Here is a 13852-nt window from a genome sequence, read left to right as displayed (position 1 = left end):
TCACTTGTGGATGCGTGGCTGTGGCTGTACACACGTCGGGGATTTTTTGAGTATCAGCCTTCATTAAATAATCGAAAAAGTAGTCCAGAACGGTGCTCGCTGTGCGGAGCGGCGCCGCCGTGCCAGCCAGGACGGGTCTGTCCCCAGCCCCTCCGCGGGGCTCGACAGCACGGCGCGGGGAGACCCCGCTGCTCCCCGGGGCAGCACCCGCCACTGGTGGCCCCGGGGGCCACCGCCGGAGCCCGCCCTGCCCCGCGGCGCTGGGGGGCCGTGGTCGTTCGTCCAGCCCAGGTGACCCTCCGGGGACGCCTTCGGGGGGGCGCGTAGAAAGACCCCGGAGGCAGCGGGAACGGGTCGGCCCCGAGCCGGGCCGGACACGCCGCCACTTACGCGCACCCCGCCCGCGACTGACCGGGACGGCCCCGCGGCTGCGGCGGGCGGGCGGGAGGGAGGGAGGGAGGGAGGCGGGGCCGCGGTGGCGGGCGGGGGTCGCGGGCGGGCTGGCAGCGGGCGCGGCGCCGGCACGGCCCCGGTCCGCCACCGGTAGGGGGCGGGCGCGCCGCCTCCGCGCCTCCCTCCGCCCCTGCAGCGGCGGCGGCTCCGCTCGCTTCCTGCTCCGTCGCCGGCGGGCGGGCCGGGGCAGCCTGCGCGGCGCGGCCGCTGAGGGGAGGCTGCACGACCTGCCCCTGCGGCCCAGGTAGGGGCTCGCGTTCCCCGCGGGGGGGTGGCGCCCGCGCTCCCCTCCGGGCGGTGGCGGGCGGCCCCTGCCCCTCCCGGCGGTGAGCCCGCCGCCGGCTCTGCCGCCCGGGCGCGTACCGCTCTCCTCGGCGCGGGGCAGCCGCGCCAGGCTGGCGCTGGCCGCCCGCCCCTGCCTCTGTTGCCGGCTGTCCCCGGCGGGGCAACTTCCCCGGGCCGCCTGCCTGGCCCTCCCCCCGTCCCCTCCCGCCCGGGCGCTGCCGCCGGGAGGAGTGAGGCGGGCTGGGGCCCCGGGCGCGGGTCAGAGCCGGGCGGCACCTCTCCCCCGGGGCCCCGGGGAGCAGCCGGCCGGGCGGTGGGCGGGGACCGCTGGGGGCGGGGGGGTCTCTCCTCAACTCATCTCGTCCCCGTTCCCTTCCTCGCCGGGGGCAGCAGCGTGGCGCCGGTGCGAGCGCTCGGCGCTGCCGGGCTGGACGAGCCCGAGGCGGCGGCACCGGTGGTGGCGGCTCTCGGCGGAGCCGGACGCCCCGGTCTAGTTAAGTAAGTGAAGTGGTCGCAGTGTAGGCGGCCTCTTGCTGCTGAAACAAAGGCTTAGCGTAGTGAAAAAGAAACGGTGCTGCTTTTCGGCGGTTTTGTGCTCTCCCTGCTGAGTACTGGATCCCGGACGTTGTTGTTACGTGGGTTATAGGACTCAACTCTCGTTTACCTAAAGCACTAAATACACCGTTACAGGGAACAGTCCTCAACTGCTAAGGAGGATGTGCTGTGCGTCCAGGTTTACAGAGAGATACTAGTAGAAGCAGTCAGCGTTCCTTTGCTTTCTAGCCTCCGTGTTGCTGAAGTAGGGAAAAAAATACAGTAATTATATTTTTCTTTTTTGGTAGGTAAGTGCTACCATATCTTAAGTTACGTTTTTGCCAGAGTTGCTGAGGCGCTGTGTAACTCACGTGATTCCATAATCTTTCCATTTTCTCATACGTAAAAGAGGTTAAATGATGACGCAATAATTCCAGACTTCCGTAAAGATCTCTGCATATGCCAGGTCTTCTCTCTAATATTCAGTGTATTCCATAACGCCGTGCAGGATTTGAGCCCGTGGTGGTTCTTCGCTGGTGAACTTAGCTGTCTGGTCCTCTTTTTTTAACGAAGTACTTACCTAATACTAATAGAATTATTTAGGGAAAAAACAAAAAAAAACAAAAAAAACAACAACAACCAAAAACCAGAAATTGCTGGGTAATGACTGTACAACAGTATTTTTTTAAAGCCTTCGAAACTAGTCGAGGCGTGAATGTCTTCATTAGCACATATTCTCCCGCAGGCATTCTTCTAAGTATGAAGAAATCTTTTTCATCTGTTCGTTTACATAGTTGTCTGTAGCAGAACAAGTTTTGTAACTTGCTTTAAGCCTGCAAGGTAGGCTCTTCACGAGCTAATAGCTTGGTATTGTCGTGTAATAACATCTAATCACTTCGGGATGGAGGAGGCACCTGGTTTGTTGCAGGCCATTGCTTCCATCTCTTGGCAGCATTCCTGACCAGTTCACCCATTAAGACTGCAGAGTAAGTAGTTAAAAAATTCGCCTTACCAGTACCCACAAGTTATTGCCTAGCCTTTCTAGGTGCAGCCCGAATGCTTCAGGGTTTACGTGTTCTACATCTAATGAGAATTCTCAGTGCTTTAAGAAGAGTGATAGGGTAGACAAAATTTGAGAATTTAGTGTAACTTTGGCAAGCTGATATTTAAAAAGTGAACTGAATGTTTAGTTTCCAGTTTTGTTCGAAATATTAGTATACTATATGGGAAAGGGATTTTTTTTTTTTCCTGTGAGATCATAAGATGAATCGGTGCCATGTAAGGTGTAAAAATACCACTTTGCTTACAGATTATTTTGTAGCCTAGAGATTAGGTGTTCATAAAATGAATCCACAGCAGGCACAAAGAACTTGTTCCTTAAGATTTAATTCGTTGAAAGAGAAACTGTTATTCAAATAGAACTTGGGATCTGATTGGTAAACCTGCAGTTCCAGTGAAGTCAGAGGATAGACATGTGAGTGTAAGGACTGCAAGTCTTACGGCTTATATTGGCAGTCAGCGTCTCCATGAGCCCTGATGTGATATATATGTTCAGTTTTGAGTTTTTCACTAAAATCTTCTGATAAAGTGTAGGATTTAAGGCGTAATTATTGTAAACGGGTGCTTTCTCTGCCACTGGCCAGCTGAACAACCCTGTGACAATCGCTTTGCTGTCAACAGCACTGGAATTACTGTAATTGTTTCACAGTTGAGAAGGATCCTTCTGGGAAATCTCACATTGATCTGAAACCAAGACTGTCCATAAATTCTCAGGATTACTTTAGGAAAAATGTGATCTGCAGTAGTGTCAGAAATCTTGAGTCTTTACAATGAGACTACGTGAGATGAATTTGCAAGTCTAACAGCCTGATGCTGCTGTGCTTTACCTGCTGATACTACTAAAAGTTGTCTGCTCATCTGTCAGAAATTATATTAATTCTCTTTTACTGGGTTAGCTTTCCTTAGCAAAATCATGTGGTCTGAGCTGGAGGAATGGTGAGTGGGCTGGAGCAAGCTGGCAGGTGACCTCACCTATCTCATAAATTTTCATGCTTCCTAGTACTATCCAGGCCTGAGGCACAGTGATGAGGAAATAACTTTCAACTGGTATTGCTTAAACTGGAAATAACTTTAAACTTGAAACCTCATTTCTTAGCACCAGAATTTTGAACTCAGATGGACATCAGAGCATCTGTAACCTATAAATAGGTGTTCCTTGATTCCTACTTCATCTTCTAAAATGCTGTGTCTAACTATGAATCTAAGCATAGCCTCCTCATGTTTTTTATAATGGTGTATGTGTCCCAAGAGGACTTTAGGATTTTTTTTTCTTAAATATTTTTCCAGATAATTTGTAGTTCTAGTTCTACCCTGTAATTTGTTCACATCTGCCTGCATCTTGATGTTATCCATAAATTAAAAAAGCTTATCCTTATTTCGTAGTCCAAGACATGGATGACAACGTCAAATATTATTTTACCCAGGCCTCCTGAAATCCAGTCACACTTAAGATTTCACAGGGAGTTATCAGTAGTTACTCTTCTGGAATTTTTCCAACTATTTTTGCTCTCTGTATATAGTACCGTAATTCTGTGATACAAAAATAGTTTGTATCTTCCTTTGCAGACAGAACTGCAACTTAGCTGTTTCCGGCTGTTGTTGGAGCTCATTGCTAAGAGGGTATGGGATAGGGGAGAAGCTTTGGAAGACTGTCAGGACAGAGGGAGCTGCTGGAGTAAACTCTGCCCTGCATTTAATGTGCAGTGCCGTTGAGTCAGTTTTAATGGCAGAAAGTTGCACAATGTGTTTATATGTACAAAAGCATGGTAGTTCTCATGAGACTCTGATTAAAATCTTAATTAATGTCAAAATAGATGACACAGTCCCCCCTCTGTTATAAGACTTAATTTCTTCTTGTGACTAGCTGACTTTCTTCCCTTCTCCCACCATCTCTCCAGTTTCCTTTTATCTGAGGAGAAAGTAACCATCTCCTAAGAGCAAAGACTTTTTCTTGATCTATTTTGCCATCATCAGTTAGTTGAGTCGTCATTCCCCAAGCTTTTAAGCTGGTATAAGTTAGTACTACCACTTCTGTAAAACTGCTGACCTGTTCCCGGACGCTTACTTCTGCCTTTGGGTCTGCCCAGATATTCCTGCAAGTACCTGGTGAGGTGGTTGAGGGAACTGCCATGGCTGTTTTCTTGCTGGTCACCTGAACATCAGTGACACTTGAATGGTTTTAGAATTGCATCTGAGTCAATTCAGGCAGAAGTTTATTACAGGATTTTCTGTAATAATTACTGAATTTCTCTTTAAACAGCATGATGCATAGAGGCATGGCATCAGGAGTTGTTACAGTATACAGTGACTGTATATCAGTGTCTTCATGTCAGCTTTGTATAGAGTCTCAGTAGTAAGCACCCTTTAATCACTGAGGGATGCTGTTCCTCAAATTAGTTTGTGGCAAATTTCTCCATAGGTGATGACCTGTAGTAACCTGCTATCCCACATAACTTTAATTTTTCCCACCTATAGCAATTCTTAGATTTTAAAATCTCAAACGATAGATAGAAGATGGATGTGTTGAAACTGTTTTTCATTTTGAAATTAATTAATTCATTTTTCTCTCATATAGCTTATGTGTTTGGTACTGGTTGCTGGAAGATCACACTCAGCCAAGAGGTAAGTTACAGATCTTTGTTCTAATCCTTTCATGCTCAGAAAACAGACTAGAGACTGCAATTTTTGTTGCTGTCTCTTTGTGTTTTCAGCAGAAAGGAGTGAGTTACTCTAGAGCTGTTAAGGATCATGTGACTGACCAGCTTCCTTATAGAATCATAGAACTGTTTAGGTTGAAAGAGACCTTGAAGATTGAGTCCAACTTAACCTAGTACTGCCAAGTCCACCACTAAACCGTGTCCCTAAGCAACACAACTACACATCTTTTAAATACCTCCAGGATGGCGACTCTACCACTTCCCTGGGCAGCCTGTTCCAATGCTTGACAAGCCTTTGGGTGAAGAAATTTTTCCTAATAACCAATCTAAACCTCCCCAGGCACAACTTGAGACAGCTTCCTCTTGTTCTATCACTTGTTACTTGGGAGAAGAGGCTAACACCTGCCTCACTACAACCTCCCTCAGCTGTAGAGAGCAATAAGGTCTCCCCTGAGTCTCCCTTCCTCCAGGCTGTACAACCCCAGTTCCCTCAGCTGCTCCTGGACCCTTCACCAGCTTTGTTGCCCTTCTTTGGACATGCTCCAGCACCTCAATGTCTGTCTTGTAGTGAGGGGCCCAAAAATGAACACACGATTCAAAGTGTGGTCTCGCCAGTGCCAAGTACAGGGGGACAATCACTTCCCCAACCCTGCTGGCCACACTATTTCTGATACTACTGATTCAGGATGCTACTGGCCTTCTTGGCCACCTGGGCACACTGCCAGCTCATATTCAGCCAGCTGTTGACCAACAGTCCCAGGTTCTTTTCCTCCAGGCAGCTTTCCAGCCACTCTTCCCCAATCCTGTAGCATTGCATGGGATGGTTGTGACCCAAGTGCAGGACTCAGCACTTGGCCTCAGCCCATGGATCCAGCCTGTCCAGATCCCTCTGTGGAGCCTTCCTACTCTCAGGCAGATCAACACTCCTGTCCAGCTTCATGTCATCTGCAGGCTTACTGAGTGCATCATGCAGCATGGAGGTTATTAGTCACCCAACAGCAGTCTTCTATCTGCAATATGATCCCTCTGCAGTGTCCTGTAGGTATAATGTGGCCCCTCTGCACTTCGGGCCTGCTGTGCTGATGCCCTTTCTCCCCAGAGCTGATGTGTGATGCTTTCTCTGCTGGGTGCTCCACTCGGCCAGTGGCATGCTCTTTCTGCCCTGTAAAGGGCCAAAGCCCTGCCAAAGTGCAGCCTCACATGGAAGATGAGTAGATGAGAAGCAGCTCTGTGGTAGAGCAGGGGTTTCTGTATCACTTGGAGCAAGAGGAGGGAGATAACAGCACTTCTCTGAGCAGTGGCTGTCACTGGGGGAGTACTTCATGAGCGCATCCCTGCTTCCTGGTGAGATCAGCATGCTACTGAGCAAAGGTTAAAAGTTCTTTCCAATATGCAGCCTCAGATCGTGCTAAGCTTCTGTTAAAGAAGCTTAAATGCTTGGTAGTATCATAGTAGTTTTTGGCAGCAGTGTGCGGTGATGTCCCTTGCTACTATTGGTACCCTTGATCCTCTGCCTGGCAAAATATATAGGACCTCTGTGCCTTGCTGTGTCTGTGGTCTCTGTGAAGCTCTGTGAAACGGTGAGTGTGGCGGTCTGTGCAGTAAATGAATCTCACTCATAAGATGTTCTCATTCTGACATTGTAAAGCTGCTGTCTAGAGTCTGATCGTATTTGGGGGAAGAATGGTGCAGAGGAGCAGCTTGGTGTTCCTACAGTAAACTTGGACCTATAGAGGAAATATTTATAATATATTTCCTGTTCTGCTTGCTGGCTTGATAACTACTTAAAATAGGCCCCAGTGTGAAGTGACGTGCTGTAACCGTAGCCTCAGATAAATTTCTGCAGTGGTCATGTGTGGTTATATCAAGTCGTAGTAATTATATGTATGTTAATTGTTTGTCAGACCTGTAATCTTTTTGTATGGTAGTCCTAGTGAGAATTGCTGAAAGGGGCAGAATAAGATGCATGGTGGTGATGCATTATTCTGGTAATAATGGGTTTTTTTTTTATTGATACAAAGATGTAAAAGCTGTTGTACATTTGAAACTTCTACTGGATTCTGGCAACACCTTGTTTTGAGTAATACCTGGTGATCTTGCAGATAAATGCATTGCAAAATTTTATTTACTATTTCTTTTTGTGGAAAGGCTGAACAGACTTTGCTGTTTTATGAAATCAAGGTGGTAATTTGTTTCTTCAAAAAACATGACAGAAAACAAGTCAGTGGTTTTGAACTCTTGAACAGGTGGTAATTGCAGCAGTGCTTCAGTTGCAAAATAGCTTGTTAATCATTTGACAGAAGAAAATGTTAAACCTTGCTCTCAAATCTCTGTGAGATTTATGTACTTCTTTATGATGAAGTTGAAAAACAAATGGGTGAATGAGGTTCAGCAGTTTGTCCTTGACTACCTGAACTTCTCTGTGTGATTTTATCTAACCCTATGAAATATAGGGCTAAGATTCTCTTTAATAGGTGTATCAGGAGCAATGGTACAATTTACTTTATCACCTATAAATAGTATGGATTTTAGGGACAGTAAATTAAATCCTGTTTTTAAATATATGGACCAGAAAATTTTGTGTGATGTTTGGGAAGAGTCTTCAAAGTATGAACTGGGTGCTTAGAAGGTTTGGGGTTTTTTGGTTTCTTTCATTGCAAAAGGAATGTGGGTTGGGTTTCATTCTGAGTGGGAAGAATACCTTTGTACTTTTATCTCAAACTCCATGGGATTCAGGAGAATTTTTTTGTGTTTGGGGCTGACTGGTTCATGTGCTGCCTAAGGTAAAAGTACTGGATTGATGCCACTAGCAAAAGCTTGCATGGTCAGTGATTTGACACGTCCTTTGGGAAGCGTTTGTTTTACACATCAGGTATTGAAACACTGGCATAATGCTTCTTCTCGTGTATTTCCTTTATTAGAAGTGAATCCATGTAACAATATTTGCAATATAGGACATGCAATGGTAACTGAATTACCTTTTTTTAGAGTAAGTTTGAGTTTCATTCGCAAAATTTATCTGGGTTTCATTTGCAGATAGAAGTAAAATAAAATCTCGTTTTGACAAGCAAACATTTTGGGTCTAATTCAGTGCTGTCAGAACACCAAGCTGAATCTTAGACATACATGGAAGAATACTATTCAGGTGGTATAATTTTTGTGAGAAGCAGTTAATTATTCTTCATGGTAGTATTTGTCTCAAAGGAGAAAAAAATATATGTGAGTTTGTAAGTTGTTTTGTGTGGACAAACCTTTTGCCTTAGTGGATTTCTGCCATAACCACAAGGAATTCATATGGATGTAGGTGTGCCTGTAGGGAACAACTACTTGGGTCACAGTCTGTGTCATCAGAAGACACAAACGGTGCATGGTCATACAGTAAAATTGAACTACAGTAGTTACTTTTTTAAAAGATGTAATTCTTCTCTGTGTGCCCTTTACCAGTTTCAAATTAAATTAATTTTGTAAACATGGTAGAAAAACTATGGGTAGTCTAGCAGAAGGGTAAGCAATCATCTGGGTGATTCTTGTATTTGAATAAAAGTATCGTATTAGAAGCCTAGATTCCTGCTCAAATTTAGGCTTGGAATGATTTCAACTGTCTTCGCTAATTGGTCCATGGCATGTATTTCAGGTTGGCACAACCACTGGTTTAAAACCAGAGCTCACATAAGAATAGCTAATGCTGTTCCTGACATATCTAATTCACTGTGTAATTATGAGTAGAAAACCACCACAGCTCTGAACGTCCTGAAAACAGAGTGAAATATCTATTATCAGGGACTGGATTAAACAAAATGTTGTTTAACTGATTTTACCAGGTGTGAAAGGGTAAAATGGCTTTTCATTTTAGCTGTTCTCTGACAGGAAAAAAATGCAGCTGCTAATCATAGAGGAAGGCAGTTTGTGCTGCAAAAAATAAATGCCATCCTAATCTACTCATGACTCAGAAATAAAAATAAAAGCTCAAGCCTTTTTTTTTTCTTTTTTCCCCCTCTTTTGGTACTAAGTAATTCTGAATGCTTATCTAATTCTAGTACAGTGTAGTTGGTATGCTATTCATGTTAGTGGATAGTAAATAAATAAAGATAAAAACAGATATAACGTTATTTGACCATTTTTGAAACTATACAAACTCTTAAATTCTGTTTGGGGGAAAAATTTCTCTTGGAATTTAGTTCAGAGCACCTCAGGCTGATACAGATTTAGTACTACATATCTGGATACAGATTTGCACATAGTATTGTAGAAATATGGGGTTAATACTAAAGGTAACACTAACTCTCACCTTGTAGACTACCTAGGTTAAGAAAACCTGTCTTGTAGCAGATATTTATGATGATTTACAGCCGCCTTTTGTATTTCTTGTTTACCCTTGTAGCTGGGAAGCTGTTTTTTCTCCAACATTGTAGCTACAAAGAGATAAGCAGCAACCAGTGGATATTGATAACAATCCATCTCAACATATTTTAAAACTGGTTTTATATTACACCTTGGAGGTAAGAGACAAAGGTGTCTGTTCTTTACTTCTGTCTTTACTTTCACAGTTCCTTGCAAAGCAAACCTGATTCTTTTAGCCCTTAGTTGTTTTATGTAGGTCATGTAATTGTTAATCTAGATTCTTCCATTTGGGGATTATGCTTTAAAACAGAAAACTACATATGGGTCTCTGTTAAAAGTCTAGATAGCACATAGAACAGAGTATTTTTTATTTGTTTAGGCAGAGCAGAATAATTGCTTTTTGTTTCACACACAAAAATCCTATAGGTACAGTTCACAACGAGCAGTTAGTTACCCTTTAGCAGCAGTACCTCATTGTTGACCCTCACATTAAAGAGATCTCTCGGATCCTTTTCTTCGTTATTGCTGCCCGTTCTGTCACACTTGACATCCGTTTTGAAGTGTGTTACTTACTGTTTTAATAAATATTGTTGATTTTGGGACCTTTTCCTAATCAACTGATGTCAGAATTCAAAATTATCCCGACCTAAATTCTTGCCTCTTATCTTTGCTTGGTTTTGTGTGCCTGTTTCATAAATATAATCTATGCATGCTATCAAGTTGCTAATGGAAATACTATTATCCTGGGAATGAAGTAGACTAATCTGCATGTTTCAGTATTATCCATAAAAACATTTATTGCATTCATATTTGAAAAATCCTTATAAACAGAAGTACATTGCAAGTGGTCAGAGCTTTCACACACAGTAAGCAGGACAGAGGCTGTGCCTGAGTGACATGTGCCCTATGTAGTGTGTCCCACAGCACCATCTCTGGGCAAGAGTGTTGAGCAAGGCTGGTAAAGAACTGATCAAATTGAACTGTGTTCAGCTTGGGACTGAAATCTGGACTTTATTCAGTGTTGTTTCAGTGTGGCTATATTAATAATAATTGTATGTGTTTATCAATTACTGACCTCAGTACAATTTCCTCTTCACCTTGATTCTAGGAAGAAAACTTGCTTGATGACCATAATATCTAACGCATGAACACAAAAATAACTCAGTTGTGGTGTGTTAGAAACTTTGTATCATCTAATAAAACATGATGATGATTTCCTTGACAAGATTATAGGCTTGTAGTTTTCCTAAACCAATATAAGCTCCCTATGTGAAGTACTTGGCAGGGTTCCCTCAAGAGACACAGGTCACTTTTAAAAGCAAGTATCTGCTGCTCTGCTGATTGAAGCTACTTTTAGTATGTATCAAAATATGTGCAGAAGCTATGTGAATGTGTATGTACTAAATTTGTTAGATTTGTGTTGAGTCTGTCATCCCCACACAAGTTAATCAACAAGTGGAGCAGAGTGAGGGAAAGCCCTTTTTTTTTTTTTTTTTTTTCATTGTAAGCTGCTGTTTCCTGTTTTGCTTCTACTTGTGTTATGATGCCTTATGTATAGCATTTTGGGCTGTCATGAGGATTGCTTGGAATGGCTTTGGGTCTGGAAACTGCAACATCTGGAACTTGCCTCTGCCTTGGGACAAAATACAATGCACAAGGATGGGTGGAGTAGAAAAAAGCAACCAGTAACCTCAGCTCCCAGCTGCCTTTCCACATATCCACTAGTTTGTATTCAGAATAACTTTTCTGCATGGGCAGATGTGGAGCTCCATGCAGGGGAATGGACAATGACATGCCAACATTCAAAAAGGATCTATAACCTGTAATTTCTTGTCATCTTTGGTTCAGTGAGCAGTCTGTTTTCCTTCCTATTCTTGAGGGTTTGAGCAACCCATGCACTAGGCTGTGCTTAAAGAGCAATTTCTGAACTTCCCAGTATGGCAGCACCAGCTTCCTGCCTGTCTGCTGGTTTTCTTTTACTTTTGTTGAGTCAATCATGTTCTGCCAGTTCAGAGAACTTTCTACATCAGTTTAACAAAGCATTCCCTTCTTTGTTTTCCACTATTCAGTATTTCACAGCTTTACATACTGGAATTTCACCATCTCCCTGGACCAGTGTGGCTGGGTGAGCTTGGTTGAAGGTTAGCATCATCAAAGCCTTTTAAGAAAACTATCCAGCAGCTACTGACAAGAGGCCTGGCTCTACCAGTCTGTAGATCTTGACCTCTTTGTAGTTTTGTGCTCTTTATTCAGGATGTGGATATGACTTACTGTAGTTGAAAGGTCACTGGTCTGAACATCTTGCCACTGAATGTTCTGTGTGCTGGCTCCTGGGCAGTGGTGATGACAGGCCATGGAATTCAGAAAGCTCTTTGACCTGTGTGTGTGTTGCTGAGAAAAGATGTGTCTTCACCTTTAGCACTGAGTGAGATCATAGGAAAAGGAGACCATGCTCCTCCAGACTCATGAGGAGTTGTACAAGATTCCTTTGACCAATAGCAATATCAGAAGTTTACTAGAATAGCTGAAATTCAGTGATACTTATCTTGTGAATGAATGCGTGTGCCATGTGCTGGTGTTTCACGATGCTGATTGTGACTAGAATTTGTTCTGACTTAAACCATCTTTACTGTTGTCCATGATAGATGTAAACCTGCCATTTGTGATTCCCCAGGGTGGCCTATTGGAAGGAGAGGTGTGACCACTTCCTTTCTCTTGGCATAGAGGAAAACCAGCATCTGAAGGCTCTGGTTTTAGGTTCTTCAGTGGATAGCTTCTTGTTTCAATGCAGTTGATGCTGCATGTGAGGGATTTTTTGATTTCTTTCCACTGCCCAAGTTTTAGACATTGATAAAGCTCTGAAGTTCTGCACTAAGAAAACAATCTGAAGAGTAAGAAGATCCATGTTTCACAGTCATACAATATAATACTTGCCAAAACCAGCCATTTTACTTTGTGACTTGTAGATGTTGATTGCTTCTGCTGCCTCTTATGTGGTGCTGTCCTGGGCCTTTGCATCTGTTCTGGGTTCTGCTGTACTCATCAGGGGGCTGCCTAAAGACCCTGCTATAGCCTGCACCTCCTGTCTCAGTCTCCTACTAATAAGCAATAAATGTGAGCCTTGTACTGCCTGACAGAAATGAATTACGTTAATGTAGTAATAAAGTGGTTATTTATATTACTGGACATTCATGACTCAAGAAGATACTTAGGTTGTAATTCTGCTGCCCTTTTGCTTGATGGAATCTTATGTCAAAGAGGAGAAAAACAGTGTTTGGGGTTTTTTAACCCATTCCTAAAGTAATCAAAGGAATGGTGTTGGTACTGGTTTTGTGCATCTGAATCTGAGCAAGCTCATTTGTGGTCCTGTGTTCTTTGTTTGCTTTTAAATGGTCCTAAAATACTATGAGAAATTCCAAATCCATTTTTATATTGCTTCTATAATTCCAGTTATGAGGTCTGATACTTAAAGATGTGGAATAATGGTTGATAAGCATTCATAAGGGCTCATGCACTGTCCTATTTTATTCCTTCTTCTATCTTGAATTAAAAAAAAAAAAATTCTAAGATAATGCTGTATAGGAAAAGGATTTCGTGTTCATAAATTATTCTCTTGCAGTTGGAAAATGCTGTGCAACGTTTATACTGTAGCATTTCTGTATTCTCTAGACGAAAACGCACAATTTCTTGATATGCTGTAATTTAGGAAAATAATATAAATCACTTCTAAAGTTTCTTTCAATTTGAGGCATAACATACTCATTTTTACTTTTTTTAAAATCAAAAACCATTTCACACTTTAAAAAATGCATCTTATCTGTTGTGTATTTGTTGATTGCAACACATAATGATTACTAGGATGGGTGGATGGGGGTGTTAGGATAAAGACATTCTGCAGTCAAGGTTGGATTATATGATTGTTTCACTTAGTTTCTGCTTTTTGATTTTGTTCATATTCTTGCTTTCATGCTTTGAATTCATTACGTGTTTTTGTTACAGTCAAACAAAAAGCGGAAAGTGTTGCGGTTTTGGGGTTTTTGGTTTTTTTTTTCAGTGCTGACTTGAAACAAACTGGTGGTTGTCCAAACTACAGACAGTATTTATTTTAATGTTGATATATTTTTGGGGTTGGGGAGGGGAGAGAAGAATGCTTAAAATAATTCTGTTCACGGACTTTGAAATCAAATTAGTTTATCTGCCCTGGCAGATTCTTTTTACCTTTTTATAAGACAGTTAAATACTAGTCTTTCACTGGAAGAAGATATATGTGGATATAATATATGTGGCTATAAATACAATGGATATATTATCTCTGTAATATTCTATGAGACTTCCCTTGTAGTACAAAGTTAGCATTTAAAACCGTTTGTCTGCTTTTCAGACTTTGTTGATATTTATTTTCAGATGCTTATGAAGTAGAAATAAATATTTCTATACTTTTATTTGTTTTTTCCTGTTTATTTCTCTGCTGCCCATTTTCTTGGAAACTTTAAGCAGGAGAGCACAATGACTATGCCTTTGGC

At 42.8% G+C, this 13852-nt stretch overlaps 1 protein-coding gene across 1 annotated transcript in view; it reads left to right on the top strand.

Annotated features, from left to right (window-relative positions):
* The first annotated feature begins 568 nt into the window (after nt 1-568).
* The window catches only part of FAM3C (FAM3 metabolism regulating signaling molecule C), a 29082-nt gene continuing 15798 nt past the window's right edge, over nt 569-13852 (top strand). Inside the window, exons 1-2 of the mRNA XM_074903159.1 lie at nt 569-697; nt 4907-4953. The gene's annotated coding sequence lies outside the window, so the exon portion shown is untranslated. The remainder of the gene's footprint in view (nt 698-4906; nt 4954-13852) is intronic.

The sequence above is a fragment of the Athene noctua genome, chromosome 3 (genome assembly GCF_965140245.1).
Source record: "Athene noctua chromosome 3, bAthNoc1.hap1.1, whole genome shotgun sequence".
NCBI lineage: Eukaryota > Metazoa > Chordata > Aves > Strigiformes > Strigidae > Athene > Athene noctua.
The sequence above is the reverse complement of the archived record's forward strand: the minus strand, read 5'-3'. Positions and strand labels throughout refer to the sequence as shown.